The 16,309-nt window shown below is 31.3% G+C and overlaps 1 pseudogene across 1 annotated transcript; it reads right to left on the minus strand.

The window, feature by feature from the left end:
• Positions 1 to 11,543: 11,543 nt before the first annotated feature.
• On the minus strand, positions 11,544 to 14,076 carry LOC143543956 ((21S)-21-acetoxyl-apo-melianone synthase SDR pseudogene; annotated as a pseudogene). The gene is made up of 3 exons (XR_013137172.1): positions 14,051 to 14,076; positions 13,889 to 13,957; positions 11,544 to 12,360 (listed from the first exon to the last, which is right to left on the minus strand). The product of XR_013137172.1 is annotated as a (21S)-21-acetoxyl-apo-melianone synthase SDR pseudogene (transcript).
• Positions 14,077 to 16,309: the final 2,233 nt, after the last annotated feature.

Here is a 16,309-nt window from a genome sequence, read left to right on the forward strand (position 1 = left end):
AGGAATCCTTCAATGGCTAAATAAAGTCTTTTAAAGAATTTAAGGGGCGGTGAGATTCGGCCCCTCCTTTGTTTTGTATAATAAATTGGTGTTAATTATGTCGGGCGGTTTAGTGGGTTGGCAGATTAACGGGTTGCGGGTTGGAGGGTTGACGATTTGAAAGGTATAACTCGAACCTGACCCGTATTATTATTCGCGTCAAATATTTCAACCATAACCCGGACAAAAATAAATTAGGGTTGACTCAAACACGACCCATTTAACCTATTTATAAAAATAAAAATGATATAATTTTTAAGTTGGTAAAGTAACCGAGAAATATGAATATTTTATTTGAAAATTATTAAAAAAGAAAAAGTTGAAAATGTATTGTAAATTACAAGTTTATCTTGAAAATTTTGAAAAAACGAAAAAAAACAGAAATAAAAATATAATTATAAAAGTTTTTTTGATTACTTAAACGGGTTAATAGGTCAGCTCATTTTTATACGGGTCAATCCGAACCTAACCCGTTTTTAAATGGTTTGTGTTAATTCACCCAAACATGACCCCTTCTCAAAAACGGGTCGTATTAGTTGACCCAAAACCTTTTTTATATTATGTGGGGTATGAGTCATATCAAAATTTGTCGCCCCTATCTTCATGTATGATCCTTAATTGCATTGAAGAAAATAATTACTTTGTTAGTAACACTAACTCATTTTAACATGGTGTCGAGGCTTTTTGTTGACCGATATTTAATATTAAATGAAAATCCTTTTTTGGTTAACCATAGGAAAGCCTAAAAGCATTCTCATCCCACCTTCTATTCCTAAACCAAAAATTACACTAAAACTTATTATATTTTCTCTCTTTATTTTAATTAAACAATACTTTTTATACCTTTTATCATTACCTTTTCTCTTTCCTTCACTCACAACCACTTTCAAAATATATTAAATAATTATAGGGGGTGAACAGTAGCTTTTCAAATATACAGAAAAATCACTACTTTTTCTAAAATATAAAAACTCTTCACTCACAACACCCTGAATCATTTTCTAAATTATAAAAACACCCTCACATTAAATGAGGGGTTGGATGAGAATGCTCTAATGGCCTCTTTTTGAGTGATGCTCTTGCTTATAAGTTACAAAAGCACCTAGAGGTGTGTCATGCAATAAACTAAACTTCATCACTTAGCTTAATGATATATATATATACACACACACACACATATATATAGGGGAGGGATATTTTGAGAATCTTGTTAAGTTGTAAGAACTTAAGAATTTGATTCTAGATCACACATTTAATTAAATTGATTGGAATATGTGGTTGAGATTAAATCTAACAAAAAGTCAAAGTAGAAGAGAGAAAAACTATATATAGTGATTACACAACTTTAAACGTTCGTTACACATATGTAATAAGTCGACTCGATGCGTAAAAAATTCAGTAATTTTTTTACGTATATGTAACCTACACATATTACGTATGTGTAAAAAAAAATTTGTTACACTAAGTTCTTTCGAGTTTTTAAAACTTAAAGGGGTTCTCATTTGAAATCTTCTATATATATAGGGTTAAGTTAGAATAAAAACCTACTTGAGTTGTGAAAACTCTAGAAACTCATTCTCAACCACATGTTTTTATTTAAAGATTAAATCTTGTGGTTCACAATTAAAGTTAACAAAAAATATAAAAGTTTATTTTAATTTATACTCTCCTGAAAACATATATAAAAATTACTAAAAAAATGTAAAAAAAATAGCAAAACATTTTTTTTTATGTTTTCGATGTTTTGTATTAAATGTAACAACATATATTAAATGTAACAAAAAAAAACGATATTACATAGGGTTTTCACGGGTTTTCTCAACTCAAGAGGGTTAACTCATTATATTTTCTCTCTCTATTTTAATTAAATAATACTTTTTATACCTTTTATCATTACCTTTTCTCTTTCCTTCACTCACAACCACTTTCAAAATATATTAAATAATTATAGGGGGTGAACAGTAGCTTTTCAAATATACAGAAAAATCACTACTTTTTCTAAAATATAAAAACTCTTCACTCACAACACCCTGAATCATTTTCTAAATTATAAAAACACCCCTCACATTAAATGAGGGGTTGGATGAGAATGCTCTAATGGCCTCTTTTTGAGTGATGCTCTTGCTTATAAGTTACGAAAGCACCTAGAGGCGTGTCATGCAATAAACTAAACTTCATCACTTAGCTTAATGATATATATATATATACACACACACACACATATATATAGGGGAGGGATATTTTGAGAATCTTGTTAAGTTGTAAAAACTTGATTCTAGACCACACATTTAATTAAATTGATTGGAATATGTGGTTGAGATTAAATCTGACAAAAAGTCAAAGTAGGAGAGAGAAAAACTATATATAGTGATTACACAACTTTAAACGTTCGTTATACATATGTAATAAGTCGACTCGGTGAGTAAAAAATTCTGTAATTTTTTTACGTATATGTAACCTACACATATTACGTATGTGTAAAAAAAATTGTTACACTGAGTTCTTTCGAGTTTTTAAAACTTAAAGGGGTTCTCATTTGAAATCTTATATATATATATATATATATATATATAGGGTTAAGTTAGAATAAAAACCTACTTGAGTTATGAAAACTCTAGAAACTCATTATCAACCACATGTTTTTAATTAAAGATTAAATCTTGTGGTCCACCATTAAAGTTAATAAAAAATATAAAAGTTTATTTTAATTTATACTCTCCTGAAAACATATATAAAAATTACTAAAAAAAATAGCAAAACATTTTTTTTATGTTTTCGATGTTTTGTATTAAATGTAACAACATATATTACATGTAACAAAAAAAACGATATTACATAGGGTTTTCACGGGTTTTCTCAACTCAAGAGGGTTTTCAAACTATACTTCTCCTATATATATATATATATATATGGGAGATTTCAATTAAGAACCCCTTTGAGTTTTAAGAACTCGAAAGAACTCAGTGTAACGATTTTTTTCTTTTGAATATTTTTTTACACATGCGTGATATATGTAAGTTACATACAATTAAAAAAATTACACAATTTTTTACGCACCGAGTCGACTTTTTACATGTGTAACGGACGTAAAAGTTAGCATAACCACTTACATATTTATTCTCTCTCCTACTTTGATTTTTTTGCCAGATCTAATCTCAACCACATATTCCAATCTATTTAATTAAATGTGTGGCCTAGAATTGAAGTTCTTAAGTTCTTAAAACTCACTATGGTTCTCAAAATATCCATCCCCAATATATAGGGTTAGGTTAGAATAAAAACCCACTTAAGTTGTGAAAACTTTAGAAACTCATTCTCAATCACATGTTTTTAATTAAAAATTAAATTCTGTGGTCCACAATTAAAGTTAATAAAAAATGTAAAAATTTATTTACATTTTCTCTCTCCTGAAAACATATATAAAAATTACTAAAAAAAGTTAACAAAGCATGTTTTTTATGCTTTCGATGTTTTGTATTAAATGTAACAACATATATTACATGTAACAAAAAAAAACGATGTAACATAGGGTTTTCTCAACTCAAGAGGGTTTTCAAACTATATTTCTCATATATATATATATATATATATATATATATATATATATACACACTTACCTAGTTAATTACTATTTAATTAATTTCAGTAAGATAGAGGCTCATGTATAGTGTTACTCTTGCTCATGTTAGTGATCTTATGGTTTATCAGCCATAGGCGGGAAGATTTCATTGTATAATTTAGCAATACTTTAAGGTAAATGATCATGATTCTAAGCTTGTATTTTCATATTATATTTTTTATATTGAGGCTAAATGTCTTCTTTTTTATTGCAGACAATGACAACATTCTTGAGTCCATCACTGACAGTTTTTTTTTCTTGAAGGCCAATATAAAAGAGAGCAACTAACAAGACGCGAGAAAACATAAAGGATAAAAAACAACCAAAACACCAAACATGGCATGCACCTAACACAAATTACGAAGACAAATTGACAAAGTTCAACTAAAACTTCGGCTCCTGTGCTTCGCCCAAATAAAGGAGGTCGTTTTGATGTCGTTTAGTGCCTTATCCACTGAGAACGGTATATTTTTGAAGATTCAACCGAGCTTTTAATTGAAGGATGATGTTATGACTTTTATATTTTCCGGTTTTATTTTATTTGTATATCTAATCTAACTATCTAACTATTAAAACAAAACATATTGTTCACATGGCACCATACTAGCTTATCCACCACACAATTTATTACTATTTATAATATTTTCACCTAATTCTTTATTAATTAAATTCAATAATCACTTAATTGACTTTTATTATTCAATTTCCTAAATAATATTTCTTTTTACAATTTTAAACTCTTTTGTTACTAGAATTCAAAGTTAAAATATGTAACTGACATTCTTAATTATGATAATTAACTAATGTTTTATTTTAGAAAAACAATTAAAAAAATATTTCAAATATATAACATTAAAATTATTACAAAAATTTCTGAAGTTAATATTTACAGTATAACAAGATTTCTGATAGTGTATGGTAATTATTAAAAGAGATTTTTATATATTTTCCCTTCTTTAGATATAATATTCCACGGTTTTAGTTGATTCTTTATTTTATTTTTTGTATAATATTATTCATGATCTGCTAACTTGTTTTTTAAATCAACTATTAAGGTTTTTTGTATTTCAAATAAAGTTTGTCACCAGTTAATTTTTAAGTTTTGTTAAATATAGGGGAATCGAATTCAAGCTAACATTTTTAAGCAGTGGATTTTCTAAAAGGTTCCTTTAGTTTTCAAGTTTTGCAAAAGTTGTATGATGTTTTAAGTAATATAGATATATGGAGATGCAATTTTATTACAAAAAAAAAGAGTTGTTAACTTGGATGGTTTTTAATAAACATGCACATCTAAATGGTATTTTCAATATTATTTTATGGATTAAAGTTATCAATAGTAGATTTTTAGTGTTAATGACAAAAAATAAAATAAATGTTTCATGAATATTTATTGTGTAATACTTATTAATTTAAAAAATTCATTACTTACAAATTGTTAGGTTTTTAACTTATATTATGTTTTTTCAAGGTTAACCTTATAATTATAAGTTTAAAAATTATTAATTTCAAGATTACAAATAATAAGTTTAAATACTAAATTTATCTAACAAATTTATTATTTTCCGCCCATGTATTACACGGGCCACTATCCTAGTTGTAAATAAGAAATGACTTTAGTTGATCAAAGTTAGTATGATAGTTAACATTTAACTTGATGTTGTTGGAGGAATCTGCCTAACAATTAAATAAACGAAAGCAATAATAATATTGAACATGTGTCGTGTGTAATCACACTGCCTTAAAAGCGATTTGAGCATTACCGGGGTACAAATAGATGTTGCCAATCGCTCTCCAAGGTTAGCACAGAGATGAATTAAAGTATTCTTGTGTACTCAAGAAGAAATCAATGATGAAGATTGGATGAACATATGATCAGAATGTTGTTTGGGATAATTTGAAATCTATTAGGGTTAATTCTTTATAAAAGAAAAAAAGGAAAAGTGGTTTTATATTTTTAATAACTGTAAAGATGAAAATATATCTGATGGTTTCATATTGAGATATATTAATTTTATATTTAATAATATTAAATATAAAATAACTTTCTTTTAATTCCAACAATCCCCAACAAAAAGATAGTCACACCAGTTAAAAATATTCTGATCATATATTGAGTTTGTTTTGTACATAAGCGTTAATATCTTACGATTTGAATTAACACGTAGTGGAGTGAGGCAACATTAGAATTTCATTAAGTGAATAACTCTCGAACTTAACGAATTCAGATGAGACCCCCACAGCACATACCAAACCCGGTGTTCTATTCAATCTTCGCGGTACTACAACAAATTATGCGGCCATTTACAAACCTTGGAATTCATGAGTGATCTAAAGAGATAGCCCATATCTCTTATAGAAAGCGGCCTCACCTTCACACTCATATAGGTGATTTCAATTAAAAGTCTACCTCATATATAGACTAACCCACACTTTGGTTATGAAATCATTAAGAACATAAGAATGTTCAACCTCTACACATTTTCGGCGAATTCATCAAGTTCGTCTCAAAGAACCACCTCATTAGGCTATGAATTCATTAAGAGATAATTCTCAACCTTTATTTAAAACACTACCTTTCGCCATAGGGATGAGAATGTAGTGTAAATTAGGATTCATATGGTTTCGTTTGACCACTGTGGGTGCCCACCATACGATCCTCACTATTGGGCTTAAGCCCCATCCCCCTCGACGTTGATAAGACCAAACCTTTAGTCAATGCTTTAGTTAATGGATCTGCCAAATTTCTTTCAGATCTCACAAATTCCAAAGCCATGACACCGTCTTTCAACATATGTTTTACCGAACCATGTCTTAGGCGTATGTGTCTTTTCTTGCCATTATACACATCATTCTTGGCGACACTTATAGTAGCCTGTGAATCACAATGAATAGGAATAGGAGTTACCTCCCTTCCCCATTGTGGAATATCACCTAATAAACTTCTCAATCATTCTGCTTCTTGCCCTGCTAACTCAAGAGAAATAAATTCAGACTCCATAGTGGAGCGTGCAATACATCTTTATTCAGAAGATTTCCATGAAATTGCACCACCTCCTAACATAAACACATACCCACTAGTAGAAGTTACTTCATTATTATCAGAGACCCAATTAGCATCACAATATCCTTCTAACACGGCAGGAAATTTATTATAATGCAAACTTAAGTCTATAGTACCCTTAAGATACCTTAATAATCGATGAACCGCATCCCAATGTTCTTTACTAGGATTATGTGTATAACGACTGAGTCTACTAACTGTATAAGCTATGTCTGGTTGAGTGTGGTTCATTAAAAACATAACACTTCCTATGATCCTTGCATATTCAAGTTGTGATACACATTCACTTTTATTCTTTTTAAGGTGTACACTAGGATCATTAGGAGTTCTTACGGGTTTTACATCAAAATAACAAAACTTTTTAAGTACTTGTTCAACATAGTGTGATTGATTTAAAGAAATACCATATTGTTTTCTTTTTATTTTAATTCCTAGAATTACATCAGCCTCACCCATGTCTTTCATCTCAAATTTAGATGATAAAAAAGATTTGGTTTTATTGACATCATTTACGTTAGCATCAAAAATCAACATATCATCCACATATAAACATATAATGACATATCCTAATTCAAATTGTTTAGAGTATACGCACGAATCAGAATTATTCACCAAATAACCATCAATTTTTAAGGTATTATCTAATTTTTCATACCATTTTTAGGTACTTGTTTCAACCCGTATAAAGATTTTTTAAGTTTACATACTTTATTCTCTTGACCTGAAATAATAAATCCCTCAGGTTGTAACATATAGATCTCCTCATCTAAATCACCATTTAAAAATGTTGTTTTAACATCCATTTGATGAACAACTAGATCATGTATAGATGCTAAAGCAATAAGTGACCTAATAGTTGTGATCTTAGTTACCGGAGAATATGTGTCAAAATAATCAATTCCTTCTTTTTGAGTAAACCCTCTAATTACAAGTCTAGCCTTGTATTTATCAATAGTTTCATCAGTTCTTAGTGTTTTCTTAAAAATCCATTTACTAGTAATGGGCTTAGTCCCTTTAGGCAATTCAGTTAATTCCCAAGTATTATTAAATAATATAGAATCTAGTTCATTTTTAATTGCCTCTTTCCACAAACTAGCATCAACAGAAGTTACAGCTTCTTGATAAGTTTTAGGATCATTTTCTATCAAGTATACAGAAACAAATTCCTCATTAAGCATATCAATCTGAAAGTTTTCAGTTAAAAAAGTTGTAACAAAATCTAGCCCATAACTAGTCTGAGTTCTACATCTCTTACTCCTTCTAGGCTCAATATTATCAATAATCTCATTAATTGAACTAGAAGATGGTTTATTAGCAGACAACATAGCATTAGATAACACAATATCTTTACATCTTTTCAAGGGAAATTCATTTTCAAAAAATTCAGCATCTCTAGATTCAATAATTGTTCTATCACTTAATAACATGAATCTATATGCAGCACTATTTTGAGCATAACCAACAAATACCGAATCTATAGTTTTAGATCCAATATTGGTTCTTTTAAAATCGGGCAATCCAACTTTAGCCAAACACCACCACACTTTAATAAATTTTAAATTAGGAGCTTAGCCTTTCCATAGTTCATATGGTGTTTTATCTTTTCCTTTATGTGGAACTCTATTAATTATATGACAAGCAGATAAAACAGCTTCCCCCCACATGTTATCAGATAACCCCGAACTTAAAAGCATAGCATTCATCATATTTTTAAGGGTTCTATTTTTTCGTTCGGCTATACCATTTTGTTCACAAATTCTTGAAAAGTGTTAGTAATATATTCACCGCCTCTATCAGATCTCAACCTTTTGATTTTTCTATCAAGTTGGTTTTCAACTTCAGATTTATAAATCATAAAAGTTTTGTCGGCCTCATATTTAGACCTTAAGAGATAAACTTTAGTATATCTTGAATAATCATCAATAAAAGTCATATAATAATGTTTACCTCCTTTACTAGTTGTATTTTTAAAATCAGCAAAATCTGAATGAATAAGTTCTAGCAAATTAGTACTTCTACTAGTTACCTTTTTAAAAGATTTTTTAGCATGTTTGGCTTCTACACATACATGACACTTAACCTTTTCATGCATATTACTAACATGAATCGTGCCCGTATTTTTAAGTCTTTTAATAGATGAAAATCCAACATGACCTAATCTAGCATGCCACATATCAGCAGACTCAACAATATAAGCAAAACTAGATGCATTATCAGAAACATTAACAGTGTTCATCACAAATAATCCACCACTAAGATAGGCCTTCCCAACAAAGTTGCCATTCTTTGAAATAATAATTTTATCAGATTCTATTACTTGTTTCAGGCCAACTTTGTTGAGAACTACCCCAGATACTATATTGCTACGAAGAGAAGGAACATATAAAACATCAGATAAAGCTAAAGTTTTTCCAGAAGTAAGTTGTAAAAGAACCTTCCCTTTGCTGTGAACTCCAGCCGTGTCCCTTGTTCCCATGTAAACCGGTTCACCATTGACCACTTCTTGAAAATCAGACATTAAACTCTTGTTGTTGCAATAGTGCCTTGAAGCCCCAGAGTCTAAGATCCATTCGGTTTTGCTTTCCACCATATTCAGTTCAATCACAGCAGCAATTATTTCTTCATTTTCAGCAACATTTAGTTGAGCACCTTAATCTTTCCTTTCATGACATTGATAAGCTTTGTGACCAGTTTTCCCACATACATAGCACTGAGACGGTTTTTTCTTGAACTTTCCATCATTTTTTGAAACACCAATTTTCCCTTTTCCTTTCCCATAATTTTTAAAGTTGTTATTTTTCTTGTCTTTCCCTTTATACTTATTACTCTTTTCAGTTCCTGAGGATTCAATAAGATTAGCATTAGAAGCATTTAAAGAAATATTGGAAAGCTTATCTTTGAGTTGGTTAGCCTCTTCAGTTCGCATATGACCAATTAGTTCTTGCGAAGACATGTCTTTTTTCTTGTGTTTGAGATAATTTCTGTAATCACTCCAGGATGGAGGAAATTTCTCTAACAGAACATTTGCCTGTAAGACTTCACACATCTTCATTCATTCAGATAAAATAGCAGCCACAAGATTTTCATAATCGTGCACTTGATCCATTATTGACCGGTCATCAGTAATTTGGAACCGCAACCAATTCCCTACCACATATTTTTTCCTTCCCGCATCATCAGACCCGTATCTTTTATTCAATGTATCCCAAATATCCTTTGCAGATTTATATTCAATAAACAAGTCAAATAAATTGTTGGTCATATGATTTAATAAATGACCACGAACAGCCTTGTTATCCTTCTCATATTTTTTAACAGTTTCTGTTGAAGGCATGGATGAAGATGAAGCAATAATCTGAATAGGGGCTGATTGAACATAGTATTTGGATGGGTTTTCAAGTTAAACATAATCTATATCCAAATGCTCAAAAAAGATTAACATCTTTTGAGACCAACGACGGTAATTGGTTCCGTCTAATGGTTCGAGTTTCGACAAATTAGGAATAATTTTTGACAGATTCATATCTCCAATTGGGTGATTTGAAATCAAAATTGCTTTTAAACTGTTGGAGGAATCTGCCTAACAATTAAATAAACGAAAGCAATAATAATATTGAACCTGTGTCGTGTGTAATCACACTGCCTTAAAAGCGATTTGAGCACTACCGGGGTACAAATAGATGTTGCCAATCGCTCTCCAAGGTTAGTACAAAGATGAATTGAAGTATTCTTGTGTACTTAAGAAGAAATCAATGATGAAGATTAGATGAACATATGATCAGAATGTTGTTAGGGATAATTTGAAATCTATTAGGGTTAATTCTTTATAAAAGAAAAAAAGGAAAAGTGGTTTTATATTTTTAATAACCGTAAAGATGAAAACATATCTGATGGTTTCATATTGAGATATATTAATTTTATATTTAATAATATTAAATATAAAATAACTTTCTTTTAATTCCAACAGATGTAATCTTTATGACAAAAATTATATGGTTATTTTTTTTAATCGCCAAAGTGAGATGATTCTTGAAGTGTTCTAGCGCGCATACGAGTCTTTCAAACAATTTGCACCCTACATCTATGACATTAAGTCACGATCGAATAGTGGTTCGTTCTGTTGCCACCTTACAACACGAAACCGTTTTTCAGTTGTATACAAACCGGGGTATAAACTATAATTAATCAGTGTAGCTTGTTCATTAAAACTCATGAGAAAATATGTTTTCTGAATTTGGTATTATTTGTAAACAGATGTTGTCGATCTTTGTGAATAAGTTGTTCGCAATAACCCGAGCTCCAATAAATAGCTAGCACGTCATTGCTCGTTTCAGTTACAAGGCCGAGTATCGTGTCATGGCTCACACTACTTTGGAGGTTAGTTGGATTACGTCCATATTACATGAGCTTCATATTTCGATCAGTTGTCCACCCACTCTTCGGTGTGACAATCTTGGCGTTACATATTTAGTAGCCAATTTTCGTGTTTCATTAGCTTACAATTAAACATCTTGAGATTGATCTGCATTTTTTTCGATACATGGTTTTGGCGCATACTATTACTGTTCTAAACCAAAACGAAAACCGAAAAAACGAATGATTTCAAAAAATCCAAAAACAGAAGTTTTGGTTTTCCTTTAAAAAACCACATTGAACAACACCATAAACACCCTAATAGGAAATTTGTTACAAAAGTTTCCAATGGGATATTTATTGCAAAATTTTCGAAAACATAAATTTCCTATGTACACATTTATATCAAAATGCTACATAATTAAGAAAACCCATATTGCTTTAAATAAGGTATTAAATTTACAAATTATTATTCTAATCATTCACTAATCAGTGATCTGGTACACTAAACCTAATACTTTTCTTAGATGTAAAACCACCATCCACCACAAGATTATGGCCATTAACAAACTTAGCATCATCAGAAGCAAGATAAACCGCGGCATTCGCCACGTCAGCAGGCTCGCAGTAACTCCCTTTGAACTCACCAGCATTATGCACCATTTTCACAATTTCATCATCTTTAACATCCGGGAAATACTCTTTCATTTCGTTCATAACAAACGACGTCGGGATAGCAAAAGGCGATATGCAATTAATCCTAACACCATGTTGAGATAACTCAGATGCTAATGATTTCACAATCCCTATAACCGTAAACTTTGATATGGAATACGTGTGTTGGGACAACCCGCCCAGTATTCCTGTCACACTGGCGGTGCATAATATGCACCCGCTTTCACGGGGAATCATTACCCGTGAAGCGTGTTTTATTCCTGTCAGTACGCCTCGGACGTTGACCGACATGACTCGGTCAAACGTGTCAAGGTCGAGATCCACTATGGCTTGTGGGGTCCGGCATGGGATCCCCGCGTTGTTATACATAATGTCGAGTTTTCCAAATTTGGATATTGTGAAATCGACTGCATTGGCGATATCCGGCTCGTGAGTGACATTGCATGAGACGAAGGAGACGTTTGGGCCGAGTTTTGTGGCGGTCTCGTGCCCGAGGTGGTCATGGATGTCCGCAATTACCACTTTCGCCCCGTTGTCGATGAATTTGGCTGCGGTTTCTTTGCCAATGCCGCTCGCTGCTCCGGTTATCAATGCTACTTTGCCTTCTAGTTTACTGTGATTTGTGATACACAAATTGCTCAAATTAACTTCAATGCTAAACATTTAGTTATGTTGTAAATTAAATGTGAGATGCATTATGAGTACTTTCTTTCACAAAAGTGAGTAAACTTATAACTTTATAAAATATATATAGAGAGAAACTTCGATAAAATGGGGGAAAAACTTTGTCATGGTCCTTAAATTTATTACAAAGTAAGCATTCGTTTCAACGCCAAAAAACTGTAACTTTTTTTATAGGATCGGATTCGGATTTGTCATTCAAAAAAGGGTGACAGCACAGCTTTTTGTCTGCTTATCTGTCTCTCTATTGTAATTAGGTCATTTTATATTATAAATGAGAATAGTTGATTTCAAAATCAAAATTCACGAAGTTAAGGTAGCGTTTGGTACGCAGGAATGAAAAAAGTGGTGTTTGGTTGCTCAATGGAATGGAATCATCCATTACACATGGAATCCCATTCCATCAAATCCATTCCTTCCTACTCCCCTTTTTTTTCATTTCATTCCTCATTCGCCCTACTTTCTCAACAACAACACCACCACCACCATCGGCACCACCACCAACTCTGCCGACACCACCACCGCTGCCACCACCACACCACCGCCACCACCATTTTCGTCGCCGGAGCTACCACCATCGCCATTGTAGGGTTTTTATTTTTATTTTTTTTGGTTAAAAAGTATTTTGAGATAGAAGTGTTTTTATTATTTCTATTTCATTTCTACAATTTTTTTAGATACCAAACAATAAAAATTAATAAATGATTTCATTCTTATAGGTTAACCAAACAAGAAAAATGAATGGTAATGATCTATTTCATTCCCTTGTCCATTCCATTCATTCTCCCATTCTATTCCCCCTTCATTCCATTACCTCCAACCAAACATACCCTAAGTTTTTAAAGAAAAATAAATCATACCCAAAATTTTTTACAAAAATAAAACTGTAGTTGCTAGGACTGGCAAACGGGTTGGGTCAGGTCAAAACGGGATAGGGGCAGAATGGGTTAGGGTCGAAAAAGGTTAAATTAAAAAAAAAAGATTATTTTGGGTTGGATTGAAACGAGTCAAATTGTCAAATTAAACCTAGTTGCGTTATTAATTTTTTTTCTTCAATAACATAGGTTATGATTGATATAGCATAATTTCCCCTTAACATAAAGACAACATATTACAGCTAAAAGCTTATAAAAAAGTAAAATGTTATCATAATAATTTTGGATTTTGTGTTCCATGTGAACTCTACTCTTTTGAAGTAACGTGTGAAAGAATCTTTGAATGAAATAATTGAAGTCTTTCTGCTCCCAAGTGGTCTACATTTATGCACGCATGTTTGGATCTGACCCACATGATCATGCTTCATCCAATTTCTAAGTTAAGTTGTTTTATCAAATAAATTAAAAAAACTAAATTTCAGTACAAGAGTTAATACTAATTCGTTTACTATGAGTGTGGTCATACATATTTTAAGATATATTAGATCACATGCAATAATTATTCAAGAATTATGAGAAACAAACCTTGGAGACTTGGAAGAAAACCTGCTAAACTTGAAGGTTGAAGCAGCCACACCTCTTGAAAAGATGTTGCTTCATCAAAAACAAGTCAACATCATATATATGTGTTTGTTATATATCTTTTACACTCTACACACACATAGATGAAGTAGCAGAATTACTAACCAAGAGGATTTGATTGATCTTAGCATCATTGATCTTGATTACAACAATATACACCTATAAGAGAAAAAGGCTTGATCGTTAGGGTAAATATATACATATATATGTGTGTGGAGAGAGAGAGAGAGAAAAAAAATTGTCCTAGAAGTGTAATGTTGCTCTATGTTATGTATGCATATATGGATGATCCACACATGGGATGACATCATGTGTCTTGGAGTTACACATTAATGGAGTTAATTTTTTCATTTAATTCATTAATTAAATTACTAACTTTAAAATCAGAGTGTTAAATGCAATGTTTAAAAACCGGTATTTAACTCGTATCAGATTTGACTAAAAAATGGTACAATCGGTTGAATCGGGTTGTACCGAGAGGTTCAACCGGGTTAATAGTTTACCTTGTAATATCATATAAATGTAACTTCAACTCAAAAAATAATCCAAAATTATATGATTCCATAATAAAATATAATAAAAAAGTTAATCCATAATAAAAAAAATAATACAAAAGCTTTCAATTTTTAAAAATAATCCAAAGATTCACTCATTTCGATGCTAATTGTTATGTTAAAGGTAAATTTTAAAAAATATGAGCCTCAAAATATCAAAATTCGCTTGGGCTTAGAACCGGTTTGCCGGTTTAAACCGGTATTTTAGAAAAAACCGTTGATTCAATGATCTAGCAAACCGCTCAAAAATACCGGTCACAAAATACCGATTTGATATGTGAAATCCGGTATTACCAACCGGCCGGTATGAATCGGTTTTTAAAACACTGGTTAAATGTTTACATCTTGTCATTCACACATGTTTGGATCTGAGTTATCTACTTATCTGACCACATGCCTCATCCTATTTCTAAGTTAATCTGTATTAACGAATCAATCTTAAAATTAAAACTAAATAGAATAATTAAAACTAATTATATAAACTGTTTTCAAATTTTTAAACTAATTAAGTCACTGAGTAATTGAGTATGGTCATATATATTACTCCGTATAAGATATAAAATCACATGCAATACTTAGCATATTATGATTATCCAATAGAAACAATCCTTGGAGACTTGTAAGAAAACCTGCTAGACCGGAAGGTTGAAGTAATTAACCACGTACACCTCTTGAAATGAAGTTGCTTCGTCAAAAAAACAAGTCAACATCATATAGGTGTGTGTCAAACATGTGTGAATGGCAAGATGTAAACATGTGTGAAGTACTTAAATGTTTACAACGCTACCCAGATAGGTGTGTGCAATTTTTAAGCTGTCAGATTTCTTGTTAGCTCACTACCCCCTTTTGCGAGTTTAAGTCTGCATCTCAAAGCTCGCAATCCCCTACAGCGAGTTAACTCACTTTTGCAAATAACCAAGGAACCTACCTACAAATACAAATATTTTACCTATACCACCTACTTTTTCAACCAAAAAAAATAAAATAAAAAAATCGTGTGTACGTACAAGAACATAGATGAAGTTGAGGAAGTACTAACCAAGTGGGTTTGATTGATCTTAGCATAACTGATTTTGATTACACCAACAATAGAGAGAGAGAGAGACACGTAAAATGTTATAATAATTTTGGATTTTGTTATCATAATTATTTTAGATTTTGTGTTTCTTATGGCTTTACTCTTTTGAAGTAAAATGCTGTGTGTATTTTTACCTAGGCTATTACATATGTGACACGATGACAACGGGGTTTTTGTCAATTTTTTTTATTCTCTTAGGTTTTTTCCCTCGACAAAAAATGCTCGTAAGAGTGTATAGAAGCTCTATAAAACTTTTTAAAAATTAAAAAACATTTTATTCTCAAAGTTCTCATAACTATGTTTGGTTCTCAAAAGAACATGGCCCTATCTGTGTGTGCGTGCGCGCATACATATATATATATATATGTGTGTGTAGAGAGAGAGAGGTGAGGGAGAGGCTTAAAGTCCTAGAAGTGTAATGCTGATCTATGTTATGTATGTAATATATGGATGATCCACACAAAGGATGACATCATGTGTCTTGGATTTACACATTAATGGAGTTGGTGATTTCTTCATTTCATTATTCATTAAATGACTCAATTTAAAATCACAGTGATCGATTGCATCATGATTTATCTGAAACTAGTTTCTATAGTTTTGAGAATAAAATGGCAGCAGCTTAAACTCATGTATCATCTTGTCTCAATCACTTTCTCATATATGTACCTTCTTTTTAATTTGAAACGGAAACTTGTATTAAAAACTGTTGTCGAGACTCCAAAAACCAAA

The sequence above is a fragment of the Bidens hawaiensis genome, unplaced genomic scaffold, assembly GCF_021521415.1.
Source record: "Bidens hawaiensis isolate Kalapana, Puna unplaced genomic scaffold, B.hawaiensis_p1.1 tig00013365_1, whole genome shotgun sequence".
Taxonomy (NCBI): Eukaryota; Viridiplantae; Streptophyta; class Magnoliopsida; order Asterales; family Asteraceae; genus Bidens; species Bidens hawaiensis.